The 14,360-nt window shown below is 37.3% G+C and overlaps 21 non-coding genes across 21 annotated transcripts; all 21 read left to right on the forward strand.

Moving 5' to 3' along the window:
- Positions 1-166: 166 nt before the first annotated feature.
- Positions 167-261, forward strand: Trnam-cau (transfer RNA methionine (anticodon CAU)). The gene is made up of 2 exons: positions 167-203; positions 226-261. It is a non-coding gene; the product is annotated as a tRNA-Met (tRNA).
- A 188-nt stretch (positions 262-449) lies between these two features.
- Trnam-cau (transfer RNA methionine (anticodon CAU)) lies at positions 450-544 on the forward strand. The gene is made up of 2 exons: positions 450-486; positions 509-544. It is a non-coding gene; the product is annotated as a tRNA-Met (tRNA).
- Positions 545-1,015: 471 nt separating this feature from the next.
- Positions 1,016-1,110, forward strand: Trnam-cau (transfer RNA methionine (anticodon CAU)). The gene is made up of 2 exons: positions 1,016-1,052; positions 1,075-1,110. It is a non-coding gene; the product is annotated as a tRNA-Met (tRNA).
- A 471-nt stretch (positions 1,111-1,581) lies between these two features.
- Positions 1,582-1,676, forward strand: Trnam-cau (transfer RNA methionine (anticodon CAU)). Its single transcript has 2 exons — positions 1,582-1,618; positions 1,641-1,676. It is a non-coding gene; the product is annotated as a tRNA-Met (tRNA).
- Positions 1,677-2,147: 471 nt separating this feature from the next.
- On the forward strand, positions 2,148-2,242 carry Trnat-cgu (transfer RNA threonine (anticodon CGU)). Its single transcript has 2 exons — positions 2,148-2,184; positions 2,207-2,242. It is a non-coding gene; the product is annotated as a tRNA-Thr (tRNA).
- A 188-nt stretch (positions 2,243-2,430) lies between these two features.
- Trnam-cau (transfer RNA methionine (anticodon CAU)) lies at positions 2,431-2,525 on the forward strand. Its single transcript has 2 exons — positions 2,431-2,467; positions 2,490-2,525. It is a non-coding gene; the product is annotated as a tRNA-Met (tRNA).
- A 188-nt stretch (positions 2,526-2,713) lies between these two features.
- Trnam-cau (transfer RNA methionine (anticodon CAU)) lies at positions 2,714-2,808 on the forward strand. The gene is made up of 2 exons: positions 2,714-2,750; positions 2,773-2,808. It is a non-coding gene; the product is annotated as a tRNA-Met (tRNA).
- A 189-nt stretch (positions 2,809-2,997) lies between these two features.
- Positions 2,998-3,092, forward strand: Trnam-cau (transfer RNA methionine (anticodon CAU)). Its single transcript has 2 exons — positions 2,998-3,034; positions 3,057-3,092. It is a non-coding gene; the product is annotated as a tRNA-Met (tRNA).
- A 470-nt stretch (positions 3,093-3,562) lies between these two features.
- Trnam-cau (transfer RNA methionine (anticodon CAU)) lies at positions 3,563-3,657 on the forward strand. The gene is made up of 2 exons: positions 3,563-3,599; positions 3,622-3,657. It is a non-coding gene; the product is annotated as a tRNA-Met (tRNA).
- Positions 3,658-3,845: 188 nt separating this feature from the next.
- Positions 3,846-3,940, forward strand: Trnam-cau (transfer RNA methionine (anticodon CAU)). Its single transcript has 2 exons — positions 3,846-3,882; positions 3,905-3,940. It is a non-coding gene; the product is annotated as a tRNA-Met (tRNA).
- Positions 3,941-4,128: 188 nt separating this feature from the next.
- On the forward strand, positions 4,129-4,223 carry Trnam-cau (transfer RNA methionine (anticodon CAU)). Its single transcript has 2 exons — positions 4,129-4,165; positions 4,188-4,223. It is a non-coding gene; the product is annotated as a tRNA-Met (tRNA).
- A 188-nt stretch (positions 4,224-4,411) lies between these two features.
- Positions 4,412-4,506, forward strand: Trnam-cau (transfer RNA methionine (anticodon CAU)). Its single transcript has 2 exons — positions 4,412-4,448; positions 4,471-4,506. It is a non-coding gene; the product is annotated as a tRNA-Met (tRNA).
- Positions 4,507-4,694: 188 nt separating this feature from the next.
- Positions 4,695-4,789, forward strand: Trnam-cau (transfer RNA methionine (anticodon CAU)). Its single transcript has 2 exons — positions 4,695-4,731; positions 4,754-4,789. It is a non-coding gene; the product is annotated as a tRNA-Met (tRNA).
- Positions 4,790-4,977: 188 nt separating this feature from the next.
- On the forward strand, positions 4,978-5,072 carry Trnam-cau (transfer RNA methionine (anticodon CAU)). The gene is made up of 2 exons: positions 4,978-5,014; positions 5,037-5,072. It is a non-coding gene; the product is annotated as a tRNA-Met (tRNA).
- Positions 5,073-5,542: 470 nt separating this feature from the next.
- Positions 5,543-5,637, forward strand: Trnam-cau (transfer RNA methionine (anticodon CAU)). The gene is made up of 2 exons: positions 5,543-5,579; positions 5,602-5,637. It is a non-coding gene; the product is annotated as a tRNA-Met (tRNA).
- Positions 5,638-5,825: 188 nt separating this feature from the next.
- On the forward strand, positions 5,826-5,920 carry Trnam-cau (transfer RNA methionine (anticodon CAU)). Its single transcript has 2 exons — positions 5,826-5,862; positions 5,885-5,920. It is a non-coding gene; the product is annotated as a tRNA-Met (tRNA).
- A 762-nt stretch (positions 5,921-6,682) lies between these two features.
- Trnam-cau (transfer RNA methionine (anticodon CAU)) lies at positions 6,683-6,777 on the forward strand. The gene is made up of 2 exons: positions 6,683-6,719; positions 6,742-6,777. It is a non-coding gene; the product is annotated as a tRNA-Met (tRNA).
- A 188-nt stretch (positions 6,778-6,965) lies between these two features.
- Trnam-cau (transfer RNA methionine (anticodon CAU)) lies at positions 6,966-7,060 on the forward strand. Its single transcript has 2 exons — positions 6,966-7,002; positions 7,025-7,060. It is a non-coding gene; the product is annotated as a tRNA-Met (tRNA).
- A 186-nt stretch (positions 7,061-7,246) lies between these two features.
- Trnam-cau (transfer RNA methionine (anticodon CAU)) lies at positions 7,247-7,341 on the forward strand. The gene is made up of 2 exons: positions 7,247-7,283; positions 7,306-7,341. It is a non-coding gene; the product is annotated as a tRNA-Met (tRNA).
- Positions 7,342-7,529: 188 nt separating this feature from the next.
- Positions 7,530-7,624, forward strand: Trnam-cau (transfer RNA methionine (anticodon CAU)). Its single transcript has 2 exons — positions 7,530-7,566; positions 7,589-7,624. It is a non-coding gene; the product is annotated as a tRNA-Met (tRNA).
- Positions 7,625-7,812: 188 nt separating this feature from the next.
- Trnam-cau (transfer RNA methionine (anticodon CAU)) lies at positions 7,813-7,907 on the forward strand. The gene is made up of 2 exons: positions 7,813-7,849; positions 7,872-7,907. It is a non-coding gene; the product is annotated as a tRNA-Met (tRNA).
- Positions 7,908-14,360: the final 6,453 nt, after the last annotated feature.

Genomic DNA, 14,360 nt, shown 5'->3' on the forward strand with positions numbered 1-14,360 from the left:
AAGACGATTAGGCAATAATCCACATCCAACTGAAATTTTATACATATTTTTTGCATGAGTATACCTTTATATATGTGTGTAGATTAAAAGCGAAGAAACAATTAAGTTTAAAAGTTCTTGGCAAAAGAATGCCTATGTATTGTTTTGTGTGTGCTGGCCGGTGAATGCCTCGGTAGCGCAGTAGGCAGCGCGTCAGTCTCATAATCATGTATCTTAGCCTGAGCTATCTGAAGGTCGTGAGTTCGATCCTCACCTGGGGCATCTACTTTTGCATTTAAGCGAAAAGACGATTAGGTAAAAATCCACATCCAACTGAAATTTTATACATATTTTTTGCATGTGTATACCTTTATATATGTGTGTAGATGAAAAGCGAAGAAACAATTAAGTTTAAAAGTTCTTAGCAAAAGAATGCCTATGTATTGTTTTGTGTGTGCTAGCCGTTGAATGCTTCGGTAGCGCAGTAGGCAGCGCGTCAGTCTCATAATCATGTATCTTAGCCTGAGCTATCTGAAGGTCGTGAGTTCGATCCTCACCTGGAGCATCTACTTTTGCTTTTAAGCGAAAAGACGATTAGGCAAAAATCAACATCCAACTGAAATTTTATACATATTTTTTGCATGAGTATACCTTTATACATGTGTGTAGATTAAAAGCGAAGAAACAATTAAGTTTAAAAGTGCTTGGCAAAAGAATGCCTATGTATTGTTTTGTGTGTGCTGGCCGTTGAATGCCTCGGCAGCGCAGTAGGCAGCGGCTCAGTGTCATAATCATGTATCTTAGCCTGAGCGATCTGAAGGTCGTGAGTTCGATCCTCACCTGGGGCATCTACATATGGTTTTTATTGAAAAGACGATTAGGCAATAATCCACATCCAACTGAAATTTTATACATATTTTTTGCATGAGTATACCTTTATATATGTGTGTAGATGAAAAGCGAAGAAACAATTAAGTTTAAAAGTGCTTGGCAAAAGGATGCCTATGTATTGTTTTGTGTGCGCTGGCCGTTGAATGCCTCGGTAGCGCAGTAGGCAGCGCGTCAGTCTCATAGTCATGTATCTTAGCCTGAGCTATCTGAAGGTCGTGAGTTCGATCCTCACCTGGGGCATCTACTTTTGGTTTTTATTGAAAAGACGATTAGGCAAAAATCCACATCCAACTGAAATTTTATACATATTTTTTGCATGAGTATACCTTTATATATGTGTGTAGATTAAAAGCGAAGAAACAATTAAGTTTAAAAGTGCTTGGCAAAAGAATGCCTATGTATTGTTTTGTGTGTGCTAGCCGTTGAATGCCTCGGTAGCGCAGTAGGCAGCGCGTCAGTCTCATAATAATGTATCTTAGCCTGAGCTATCTGAAGGTCGTGAGTTCGATCCTCACCTTGGCCACAAAATTTTGCTTTTAAGCGAAAAGACGATTAGGCAAAAATCCACATCCAACTGACATTTTATACATATTTTTTGCATGAGTATACCTTTATATATGTGTGTAGATGAAAAGCGAAGAAACAATAAAGTTTAAAAGTGCTTGGCAAAAGGATGCCTATGTATTGTGTTGTGTGTGCTGGCCGTTGAATGCCTCGGTAGCGCAGTAGGCAGCGCGTCAGTCTCATAATCATGTATCTTAGCCTGAGCTATCTGAAGGTCGTGAGTTCGATCCTCACCTGGGGCATCAACTTTTGCTTTTAAGCGAAAAGACGATTAGGCAACAATCCACATCCAACTGAAATTTTATACATATTTTGTGCATGAGTATACCTTTATATATGTGTGTAGATTAAAGGCGAAGCAACAATTAAATTCAAAAGTGCTTGGCAAAAGAATTCCTATGTATTGTGTTGTGTGTGCTGGCCGGCGAATGCCTCGGTAGCGCAGTAGGCAGCTCGTCAGTCTCATAATCATGTATCTTAGCCTGAGCTATCTGAAGGTCGTGAGTTCGATCCTCACCTAGGGTATAAACTTTTGCTTTCAAGCGAAAAGACGATTAGGCAAAAATCCACATCCAACTGAAATTTTATACATATTTTTTGCATGAGTATACCTTTATATATGTGTGTAGATTAAAAGCGAAGAAACAATTAAGTTTAAAAGTGCTTGGCAAAAGAATGCCTATGTATTGTTTTGTGTTTTCTGGCAGGCGAATGCCTCGGTAGCGCAGTAGGCAGCGCGTCAGTCTCGTAATCATGTATCTTAGCCTGAGCGATCTGAAGGTCGTGAGTTCGATCCTCACCTTGGGCATCTACTTTTGCTTTTTAGTGAAAAGACGATTAGGCAAAAATCCACATCCAACTGAAATTTTATACATATTTTTTGCATGAGTATACCTTTATATATGTGTGTAGATGAAAAGCGAAGAAACAATTAAGTTTAAAAGTGCTTGGCAAAAGAATGCCTATGTATTGTTTTGTGTGTGCTGGCCGTTGAATGCCTCGGTAGCGCAGTAGGCAGCTCGTCAGTCTCATAATCATGTATCTTAGCCTGAGCTATCTGAAGGTCGTGAGTTCGATCCTCACCTGGGGCATCTACTTTTGCTTTCAACCGAAAAGACGATTAGGCAAAAATTCACATCCAACTGAAATTTTATACATATTTTTTGCATGAGTATACCTTTATATATGTGTGTAGATGAAAAGCGAAGAGACAATTAAGTTTAAAAGTGCTTGGACAAAGAATGCCTATGTATTGTTTTGTGTGTGCTGGCCGTTGAATGCCTCGGTAGCGCAGTAGGCAGCTCGTCAGTCTCATAATCATGTATCTTAGCCTGAGCTATCTGAAGGTCGTGAGTTCGATCCTCACCTGGGGCATCAACTTTTGCTTTTAAGCGAAAAGACGATTAGGCAAAAATCCACATCCAACTGAAATTTTATACATATTTTTTGCATGTGTATACCTTTATATATGTGTGTAGATGAAAAGCGAAGAAACAATTTAGTTTAAAAGTGCTTGGCAGAAGAATGCCTATGTATTGTTTTGTGTTTTCTGGACGGGCGAATGCCTCGGTAGCGCAGTAGGCAGCTCGTCAGTCTCATAATCATGTATCTTAGCCTGAGCTATCTGAAGGTCGTGAGTTCGATCCTCACCTGGGGCATAAACTTTTGCTTTCAAGCGAAAAGACGATTAGGCAAAAATCCACATCCAACTGAAATTTTATACATATTTTTTGCATGAGTATACCTTTATATATATGTGTAGATTAAAAGCGAAGAAACAATTAAGTTTAAAAGTGCTTGGCAAAAGAATGCCTATGTATTGTGTTGTGTTTCCTGGCCGGCGAATGCCTCGGTAGTGCAGTAGGCAGCGCGTCATCTCATAATCATGTATCTTAGCCTGAGCTATCTGCAGGTCGTGAGTTCGATCCTCACCTGGGGCATCTACTTTTGGTTTTTAGTGAAAAGACGATTAGGCAAAAATCCACATCCAACTGAAATTTTATACATATTTTTTGCATGAGTATACCTTTATATATGTGTGTAGATGCAAAGCGACCTAACAATTAAGTTTAAAAGAGATTGGACAAAGAATGCCTATGTATTGTTTTGTGTGTGCTGGCCGTTGAATGCCTCGGTAGCGCAGTAGGCAGCGCGTCAGTCTCATAATCATGTATCTTAGCCTGAGCTATCTGAAGGTCGTGAGTTCGATCCTCACCTGGGGCATCAACTTTTGCTTTTAAGCGAAAAGACGATTAGGCAAAAATCCACATCCAACTGAAATTTTATACATATTTTTTGCATGAGTATACCTTTATATATGTGTGTAGATTAAAAACGAAGAAACAATTAAGTTTAAAAGTGCTTGGCAAAAGAATGCCTATGTATTGTTTTGTGTGTTCTGGCCGTTGAATGCCTCGGTAGCGCAGTAGGCAGCGCGTCAGTCTCATAATCATGTATCTTAGCCTGAGCTATCTCAAGGTCGTGAGTTCGATCCTCACCTGGGGCATAAAATTTTGCTTTCAAGCGAAAAGACGATTAGGCAAAAATCCACATCCAACTGAAATTTTATACATATTTTTTGCATGAGTATACCTTTATATATGTGTGTAGATGAAAAGCGAAGAGACAATTAAGTTTAAAAGTGCTTGGCAAAAGAATGCCTATGTATTGTTTTGTGTTTTCTGGCCGACGAATGCCTCGGTAGCGCAGTAGGCAGCGCGTCAGTCTCATAATCATGTATATTACCCTGAGCGATCTGAAGGTCGTGAGTTCGATCCTCACCTGGGGCATCTACTTTTGGTTTTTAGTGAAAAGACGATTAGGCAAAAATCCACATCCAACTGAAATTTTATACATATTTTTTGCATGAGTATACCTTTATATATGTGTGTAGATGAAAAGCGAAGAAACAATTAAGTTTAAAAGTGCTTGGCAAAAGAATGCCTATGTATTGTTTTATGTTTTCTGGCCGGCGAATGCCTCGGTAGCGCAGTAGGCAGCGCGTCAGTCTCATAATCATGTATCTTAGCCTGAGCGATCTGAAGGTCGTGAGTTCGATCCTCACCTGGGGCATCTACTTTTGCTTTGTACTGAACAGACGATTGGGCAAAAATCCACATCCAATTGAAATTTTATACATATTTTTTGCATGAGTATACCTTTATATATGTGTGTAGATGAAAAGCGAAGAAACAATTAAGTTTAAAAGTGCTTGGCAAAAGAATTCCTATGAATTTTTTTGTGTTTTCTGGCAGGCGAATGCCTCGGTAGCGCAGTAGGCAGCGCGTCAGTCTCATAATCATGTATCTTAGCCTGAGCGATCTGAAGGTCGTGAGTTCGATCCTCACCTGGGGCATCTACTTTTGCTTTTTAGTGAAAAAAGGATTAGGCAAAAATCCACATCCAACTGAAATTTTATACATATTTTTTGCATGAGTATACCTTTGTATATGTGTGTAGATGAAAAGCGAAGAGACAATTACGTTTAAAAGTGCTTGGCAAAAGAATGCCTATGTATTGTTTTGTGTTTTCTTGCAGGCGAATGCCTCGGTAGCGCAGTAGACAGCGCGTCAGTCTCATAATGATGTATCTTAGCCTGAGCGATCTGAAGGTCGTGAGTTCGATCCTCACCTGGGGTATCTACTTTTGCTTTTTAGTGAAAAGACGATTAGGCAAAAATCCACATCCAACTGAAATTTTATACATATTTTTTGCATGAGTATACCTTTATATATTTGTGTAGATGAAAAGCGAAGAAACAATTAAATTCAAAAGTGCTTGGCAAAAGAATGCCTATGTATTGTGTTGTGTTTTCTGGCCGGCGAATGCCTCCGTAGTGCAGTAGGCAGCGCGTCATCTCATAATCATGTATCTTAGCCTGAGCTATCTGAAGGTCGTGAGTTCGATCCTCACCTGGGGCATCTACTTTTGCTTTTTAGTGAAAAGACGATTAGGCAAAAATCCACATCCAACTGAAATTTTATACATATTTTTTGCATGAGTATACCTTTATATATGTGTGTAGATGAAAAGCGAAGAGACAATTAAATTTAAAAGTGCTTGGACAAAGAATGCCTATGTATTGTTTTGTGTTTTCTGGCCGGCGAATGCCTCGGTAGCGCAGTAGGCAGCGCGTCAGTCTCATAATGATGTATCTTAGCCTGAGCGATCTGAAGGTCGTGAGTTCGATCCTCACCTGGGGTATCTACTTTTGCTTTTTAGTGAAAAGACGATTAGGCAAAAATCCACATCCAACTGAAATTTTATACATATTTTTTGCATGAGTATACCTTTATATATGTGTGTAGATTAAAAGCGAAGAAACAATTTAGTTTAAAAGTGCTTGGCAAAAGAATGCCTATGTATTGTTTTGTGTGTCCTTGCCGTTGAATGCCTCGGTAGCGCAGTAGGCAGCGCGTCAGTCTCATAGTCATGTATCTTAGCCTGAGCTATCTGAAGGTCGTGAGTTCGATCCTCACCTGGGGCATCTGCTTTTGGTTTTTAGTGAATAGACGATTAGGCAAAAATCCACATCCAACTGAAATTTTATATATATTTTTTGCATGAGTATACCTTTATATATGTGTGTAGATTAAAAGCGAGAAACAATTTAGTTTAAAAGTGCTTGGCAAAAGAATGCCTATGTATTGTTTTGTGTGTGCTAGCCGTTGAATGCCTCGGTAGCGCAGTAGGCAGCGCGTCTGTCTCATAATTATTTATCTTAGCCTGAGCTATCTGAAGGTCATGAGTTCGATTCTCACCTGGGGCATCAACTTTTGCTTTTAAGCGAAAAGACGATAAGGCAAAAATCCACATCCAACTGAAATTTTATACATATTTTTAGCAATAGTATACCTTTATATATGTGTGTAGATTAAAAGCGAAGAGACAATTAAGTTTAAAAGTGCTTGGCAAAAGAATGCCTATGTATTGTTTTGTGTGTCCTTGCCGTTGAATGCCTCGGTAGCGCAGTAGGCAGGGCGTCAGTCTCATAATCATGTATCTTAGCCTGAGCTATCTGAAGGTCGTGAGTTCGATCCTCACCTTGGGCATAAACTTTTGCTTTCAAGCGAAAAGACGATTAGGCAAAAATCCACATCCAACTGAAATTTTATACATATTTTTTGCATGAGTATACCTTTATATATGTGTGTAGATGAAAAGCGACCTCACAATTAAGTTTAAAAGTGCTTGGACTGCTTGGCAAAAGAATGCCTATGTATTGTTTTGTGTGTGCTGGCCGTTGAATGCCTCGGTAGCGCAGTAGGCAGCGCGTCAGTCTCATAATCATGTATCTTAGTCTGTGCTATCTGAAGGTCGTGAGTTCGATCCTCACCTGGGGCATCTACTTTTGCTTTTTAGTGAAAAGACGATTAGGCAAAAATCCACATCCAACTGAAATTTTATACGTATTTTTTGCACGAGTATACCTTTATATATGTGTGTAGATGAAAAGCGAAGAAACAATTAAGTTTAAAAGTGCTTGGCAAAAAAATGCCTATGTATTTTTTTGTGTGTGCTTGCCGTTGAATGCCTCGGTAGCGCAGTAGGCAGCGCGTCAGTCTCATAATCATGTATCTTAGCCTGAGCTATCTGAAGGTCGTGAGTTCGATCCTCACCTGGGGCATTTACTTTCGCTTTTTAGTGAAAAGACGATTAGGCAAATATCCACATCCAACTGAAATTTTATACATATTTTTTGCATGAGTATACCTTTATATGTGTGTAGATTAAAAGCGAAGAAACAATTAAGTGTTAAAGTGCTTGGCAAAAGAATGCCTATGTATTGTTTTGTGTGTGCTGGCCGTTGAATTCCTCGGTAGCGCAGTAGGCAGCGCGTCAGTCTCATAATCATGTATCTTAGCCTGAGCTATCTGAAGGTCGTGAGTTCGATCCTCACCTGGGGCATCAACTTTTGCTTTTAAGCGAAAAGACGATTAGGCAAAAATCCACATCCAACTGAAATTTTATACATATTTTTTGCATGAGTCTACCTTTATATATGTGTGTAGATGAAAAGCGAAGAAACAATTCAGTGTAAAAGTGCTTGGCAAAAGAATGCCTATGTATTGTTTTGTGTGTGCTGGCCGTTGAATGCCTCGGTAGCGCAGTAGGCAGCGCGTCAGTCTCATAATCATGTATCTTAGCCTGAGCTATCTGAAGGTCGTGAGTTCGATCCTCACCTGGGGCATCTACTTTTGCTTTTAAGTGAAAAGACGATTAGGCAAAAATCCACATCCAACTGAAATTTTATACATATTTTTTGCATGAGTATACCTTTATATATGTGTGTAGATGAAAAGCGGAGAAACAAATAAGTTTAAAAGTGCTTGGCAAAAGACTGCCTATGTATTGTTTTGTGTGTTATGGCCGTTGAATGCCTCGGTAGCGCAGTAGGCAGCGCGTCAGTCTCATAATCATGTATCTTAGCCTGAGCTATCTGAAGGTCGTGAGTTCGATCCTCACCTGGGGCATACACCTTCGCTTTTTATTCAAAAGACGATTAGGCAAAAATCTACATTCAACTCTGATTAAATGATGAAAATCCAAAATATAAAGTATGACTTACATATCCCCATTAAGTAAATATAGGGTTCCGTTAGAAATTTGTTCCAAATTACCGAGTGCGACAGAAACATTCCCCGAGTTCACCAAATACACTCGACGAAGATAAGATGTTACAATCGAAATATCATGAAAATCACACTCAAGATGAAAACAGTAGTCCGATGAATCCAAATAATATGAATTCCCAATCCTCATTTAAAAGTTTTGAGCGGAACACTTTGTGTATTTAATTTGGTAGCGTGCTTTTTTTTTGTCAGCCATGACTGGATTGAAATCCTAAGTAATTCGCAATTGTATTTTGCGATTGCCCACACTGAGAATTGAACCTTCAACCTTTAGGAGAATATCACTGTTACAATTGATTTTTCCAAGTACTCTAACTACTGTGCCACAGGTCCTTGCGGATACCTCTGAAGAACGTCGGAGGTTACATCGGCCGAAACGTTGTGAAAATCACACTCAACATGAGAAACGTAGTCCAATGAATCGAAATACGAATAACCAAAAATTCAGAACGTCATTTCTCATTTACTGTGTAAATTGTCTCCAAGATGAGTATCTTTGCTGATGACACCATGCTCTAGAACAGGCACAACGAGAAAACGATTGAACACATATCTAATGCAATGGCTGAAACTTTAAAGAATGACCGCCAGTCTGTAATGGAACGGTAACAGAAATGGATGGTAACATTTAATGATGCCAAGATAAAATTTTCTTTTTTTTTTTTTACAATTACAAGAAACCTTCAACCATTGATTGTCATTGTTACATGAAAGTTTCTTGTTCAACCTTCTTGGTTTAACATTAACAGGCTACATGAATTGGAACAAATACATTGAAGACATTGCCAAGGCTGTTACAAAGAAAGTTGGCTCCCTCTACCATGCTAGAAAATTACTCATACCTGACAGTATTTTATATCTCTACAAAGTCACAATTTCCCCACGCATGGATTAGCGTTGCCACATGTGGACTGGTGCATCTACCACTAGTCTCTCCCACTTTTGCAGCCTTGTGTTCTACAAGTACTTAACTGGAATGTGCTCTGATGATTGCTTTGCACTTGTGCGTTCTCAACGTACCTACTTCCGGCTAACCCATCAAGCAGCAAAATCCCATCCCTTTACTGTTTGCATCTACAGATGCTGGAAAACCTTCTACTCAGGTGCATTTGCCACTAGTCTCTCGTTCTTAACATTCAAAAAAGAGTCTCCAACCTAATAGGTTCCGCACTATCAGCCAAGTTCAAACCTCTGTCCCATCACCACAATGTTGCATCCCTGTGTCTGTTCTACAAGCATTTTAATGGAATGTGCTTTTATGAACTTATAACACTTGTGACCCCTCGACGTAAATACCCCTGACTAACCCAACAAGCAACAAAATCCCACCTCTTCACTGTTAAGGTCCCTAGATGCCGGAAAGCTTTCTACTCTAACAATTTTTTCCCAAACTGCTAGAATTTGGAATTCCTTCCTTCTTTCCTGCTTCCCTGACTGTATTGGCATGCAGAAGTTCAAGTACTCTTGCTCATCTCGCTGCATAACTTCCTACATAGTGTTTCCTTAGAAATAATCCCAAATAGTCCAAGTCCAAACATCCAAGTGGCCTTGTACCTTGTTTTGGGTGCATAAGAGTAAAAACAAAAAGAAAAACAAAAAACTTTTAATAAATGTCCCTTTTGTTGATATTGGATTGGAAAAAATCCAAGATGGCGTAATTGAAAAATGCAAAGGATAACTGCAGCTTCTCTTCCAAATTTTCGGATTCTCACCATGTATCACATTTTAATTCCTGTTGGTGGATTGATTGTTGCTATTTCTTCTGATGAGTTAAGGGCATAATAGATTCAGTAATTGATATAATTATTAAGTGATTGATTTTGCGCTACGAAACAGGTACTGTCAGGAACTTTAAGGATCAATTGATGTAAAGGAATAAAATATAAAAATTTTCAACATCATGTATATAAATATAAATTTTTGTCACCTATTCTCTCTCTCTCTCTCTCTCTCTCTCTCTCTCTATATATATATATATATATATATATATATATATATATACAGCGTGACCCCCCAAAACAGAGGACATTCAATTGTTTTTCTGAGCATTTTACAGTCAACGAAGAAAAAACCCAAAGATCCTAGTGTTTTGATGTGATGTTTTGAATATAATAAGCTAGTTATGACCAAAGTTTCATTTCATTCAGACAAAACACCAAGAAACGGGGCCTAATTATTGTTGGGGCCCTTTTTTTTTTGGGTCACCCTGTATATAATAAGGAAAGAAATTTTTTTTTATCTGCTTTACCTGCTTTTGAAGCGTTGTGTTAATTGAAAATTGAAAATAATAACGCATATAAATGAATACGTTTTGAAAGCTAAAAACAACGCATTTTTTTTTTAAATATAAAAAAATTTATTTGCTTATATTTCGATGCTAAACACCCTTATCAATGAAGAATCTGTTTTTTCTTTTTTCGTTTTCTTGACCGTATGGTGGAATTATGCGTGTGAGGGTGTTGGTCGTAGTCCGATTTTCTTTTATTTTAAAATATCGAGCCTTAAAAAGAACATCGAACTAATACCAACACACTCACACGCAGAATTCAACCATGCGGTCAAGAAGACGAAAAAAGAAAAAACAGATTCTTCATTGATAAAATTTTCTTTCTTTTAGCTTTCAAAACGTATTCACACACACACACACACACACACACACACACACACACACATATATATACTATTATTATTTCATATATATATATAACTAACGAAACATTTGGTGCACAAACCACAAAAAAAAGTCGTACATATTCTCTTGTAATCATGGTCGTGCAAAAAATGTGTTTATGAATCTGAACCATCATATCTTTAAAAAGTAAAAGTAAATCCCCCGAATGAGGATCGAACTCACAACCTTCGGATAGCTCAGATTAAGACGCATGATTGTGAGCCTACTACGCTACCGAGGCATGCGCTGTACTAAGCCCTAAAATTTTAAATACGTATTCTTCAGCAATCAGGTTTAAACTTAAATGATTCTTTCGCAAAAACCCTGAAGTTGCCTCGGTTCGTTCCAGGCTCTACACCAAATGCCTTAACGGTTCTTGCTTTCCCGACTGCTCGAAAATTGTTTCAGTTGTACCAGTTTACAAGAATTTTGGTGAAAGAACTGACCCACTTAATTATCGCCTCATTATCCTCCTCTCTCTCTTTGCCAAAATCTTTGAGTTCTTAATCAATCAAGCACCACTCCGCCACCTAACAGATAGTAAACTTTTATATGACAGACAGTATGAATTTAGACAAGCTCATTCTACTGCAGATATCCTAACTGTTATCTCCGAAAGTATATAGCAAACACTGGATAAGGCAGGAGATGCTATCTCAGTATCGTTAGATATATCTAAGACATTTAACAGATGGTCTTCCCATGAAAATCAACTATATTATTGCTGAACGTATACTTAACGCAATCAAATCCCTCTTAGATACGAGAAAAAAATCCAACGTGATAGAAAGGTGCGTGTGGCACATGGGTCTATCCTTGGACCTTTATTATTCCTGATATTCATAAATGACATTTTCTCTGAGGTATATTTGCTCTATAACAGACAGGAGGGTAAAATTAATGAACGCATGTCTAAGAAAATTGCTAAAATTCTAGAGGAAGACATCCAGTCTGTAGTGGAATGGGACCGTAAATGGTTGGTAACATGCAATGCTACTAAGACTAAGCTTCTTTCCTTTAATAATTACAAGAAACCTTCTCAACCACTGATTGCCATGGCTAATGATACACTGTCTGAAAGTACTTCCTTCAAGCTCCTAGCGTTAACATGTTATAAACACCATGAATTGGAACAAATACATCGAAGCAATTGCCAAGGCTGCTGCGATGAAGTGGGTTCTCTCTACCGTGCTAAAATTCCACTTACCCCTGAGAGTATCATGCATCTCTATAAGGCCACGGTTCGCCCATGCATGGAGTATTGTTGCCACATCTGCCATTATCTATCTATCTATCTATCTATCTATCTATCTATCTATTATTATTATTATTATTATTATTAATATTATTATTATTATTATTATTATTATTATTATTATTATTATTATTATTATTACTATTATTATTATTATTATTACAATACCTATAGACACTAGTGGCTCATCCTTTCGGGAAACATCAGTGCACTGCAGGGTGACATGATTACTACTGCTCGGGAGATTCGAACCCGTCTCTGACTCCATTAGCAAGGAACAAACCTCACGGCCAATCTCAACCCCGAGAAATATCGTCGAATGTCGTAACATCCGGCCATAGCGATCTAATGATTATAACATCATGATCTATGCATGCGAGCTTAGGTGACTGAACACGTCCCTAAAAGTAGAGGCGCATAATGTATGTAAGGGAGTTAACTCTCTCCCTTTCAATTACTTGCTGTAATCATTTGCTTCAAGACAGCACGTATTAGTAATTTTCTTGCTGAATAGAACCAAAATTCTTAGCTTTCTTCTCGTTCTTGTTCTGTAAGTATGTAACAAGAGATTGTTTCACGATTTCTTGGCTACAATGAGAGAGAGAGAGAGAGAAAGAGAGAGAGAGAGAGAGAGAGATTTATAGATAGATCGATAAGGAGAGAGAGGGAGTATAAAAAAGAGAGAAGGAGTGGTAAATAGAGGAAAAGTGTGATAGAGAAAAGTAGATTCATTTTGGATTGAGCATATTGGGAAGTCATACTGCCATAAGCGTAATAAGCGATGCTTTTTTGTGTAAACGAATTGAGCTTAGGTGTTTGGACAATGTCAATTCACTACCCGGCATAGTAGCAGCCGAATAGCGTAACGGTAAAAAGCGCCGACTGTTGTTCTGGCAGTCGAGTTTCGAACCAGGTTTCAGCTAGTTACTTGTCTAGCTGCACTGATGAGCTGTGATACAGTACTGTATGTGGATCACATAAAGAGAAAGAGAGACCGATTTCACACAACTTGTTTTTACGCTTTCGCTGCATGTAAGTGTCTTAATATTTACGAAATGTCGTCTGCCAGCGCCATTATGACCTCATCATTTGTTTGTTGTTTTTTGCAAATATTCGAGGCTACAGCTTTACGCTGCAGGAGGGAGAAGGCATGCATAGGGTGCAGATACTGCGGGTTATTTCTTTGATGGCAAGAAATGTCGGGAATTAGAAGCGATGAGTAGTCGAACCTGATTTGTTTGAGGCAATACGATATTGCAAGAGAGGATAGGGTTTCCATCCTGCAGGATTCTTTCAAAACCGAGCGACGAGGTGGGTGTATATTTTTTCAGACATGTTCGACTTGGGTGATCTTCTGCATTTTAAAAAAACAAACAAACTCTCTGATTAAATTACAACTGTAGAAGCGAGGTTAGTATGATAAATTGAGTATGTGGATTATTTTTTTTATTAAATAAAATGATTCATTTTAAATGCTGACCATTTCAACAAAATTTCATTTTTAAAGCAAAACTTTTTCATTCTACTGCTATTAATCCATTTTGTGGAGAGAGATAATGTTTTCTAAGACGTGACCAACTCCTTTGATTCAAAAAAGCATCAACCATTCTTAATATAAATCGATATTGGACTTTAAAATTTTTCATCACAAAGATCGGGCGTTTATTTTGCTGTCTCCAGGAGAGGGGAAACTCTCCTTGGGTTAACCCAAGTAGAATGAATAAGAAAATGATATTTTTATTAGTCAAAAATTTCAAATTTTGAACTAAAAGATTTTATTTATTTTAAAAAATGTAATTACTTCGTTTCCAAATTTAATTTTTTTTAATTTAACACTGCGTTAGACATCTGGGTGCTCCAAACATAGTTGGACCCTTCAAAGTTGCTTTAATTCGAAAAATGCTTCATTTAAATTATTCATTTGCTCGGAAAAAAATGTACTTAAAAATATCCAATGTTATTTTCATTACAAATTTTTTTAATTAAAATTATATTTTTTACGCAGACTTTTAAATAAATGTGTTTACAATTTTATATTGATACACTTTTTTATACAATAAATGTTTTTACAATTTTATATTGATACATTTTTATACAATAAATGTTTTTACAATTATATATTTTATACATATACATTAAAATGTTTTTACAATTTTATATTGATACATTTTTATATAATAAATGTTTTTACAATTTTATATTGATACATTTTTATACAATAAATGTTTTTACAATTTTATATTGATACATTTTTATACAATAAATGTTTTTACAATTTTATATTGATACATTTTTATACAATAAATGTTTTTACAATTTTATATTGATACATTTTTATATAATAAATGTTTTTACAATTTTATATTGA

The sequence above is a fragment of the Euprymna scolopes genome, chromosome 32 (genome assembly GCF_053919585.1).
Source record: "Euprymna scolopes isolate OS-2025 chromosome 32, ASM5391958v1, whole genome shotgun sequence".
Classification (NCBI taxonomy): Eukaryota; Metazoa; Mollusca; class Cephalopoda; order Sepiida; family Sepiolidae; genus Euprymna; species Euprymna scolopes.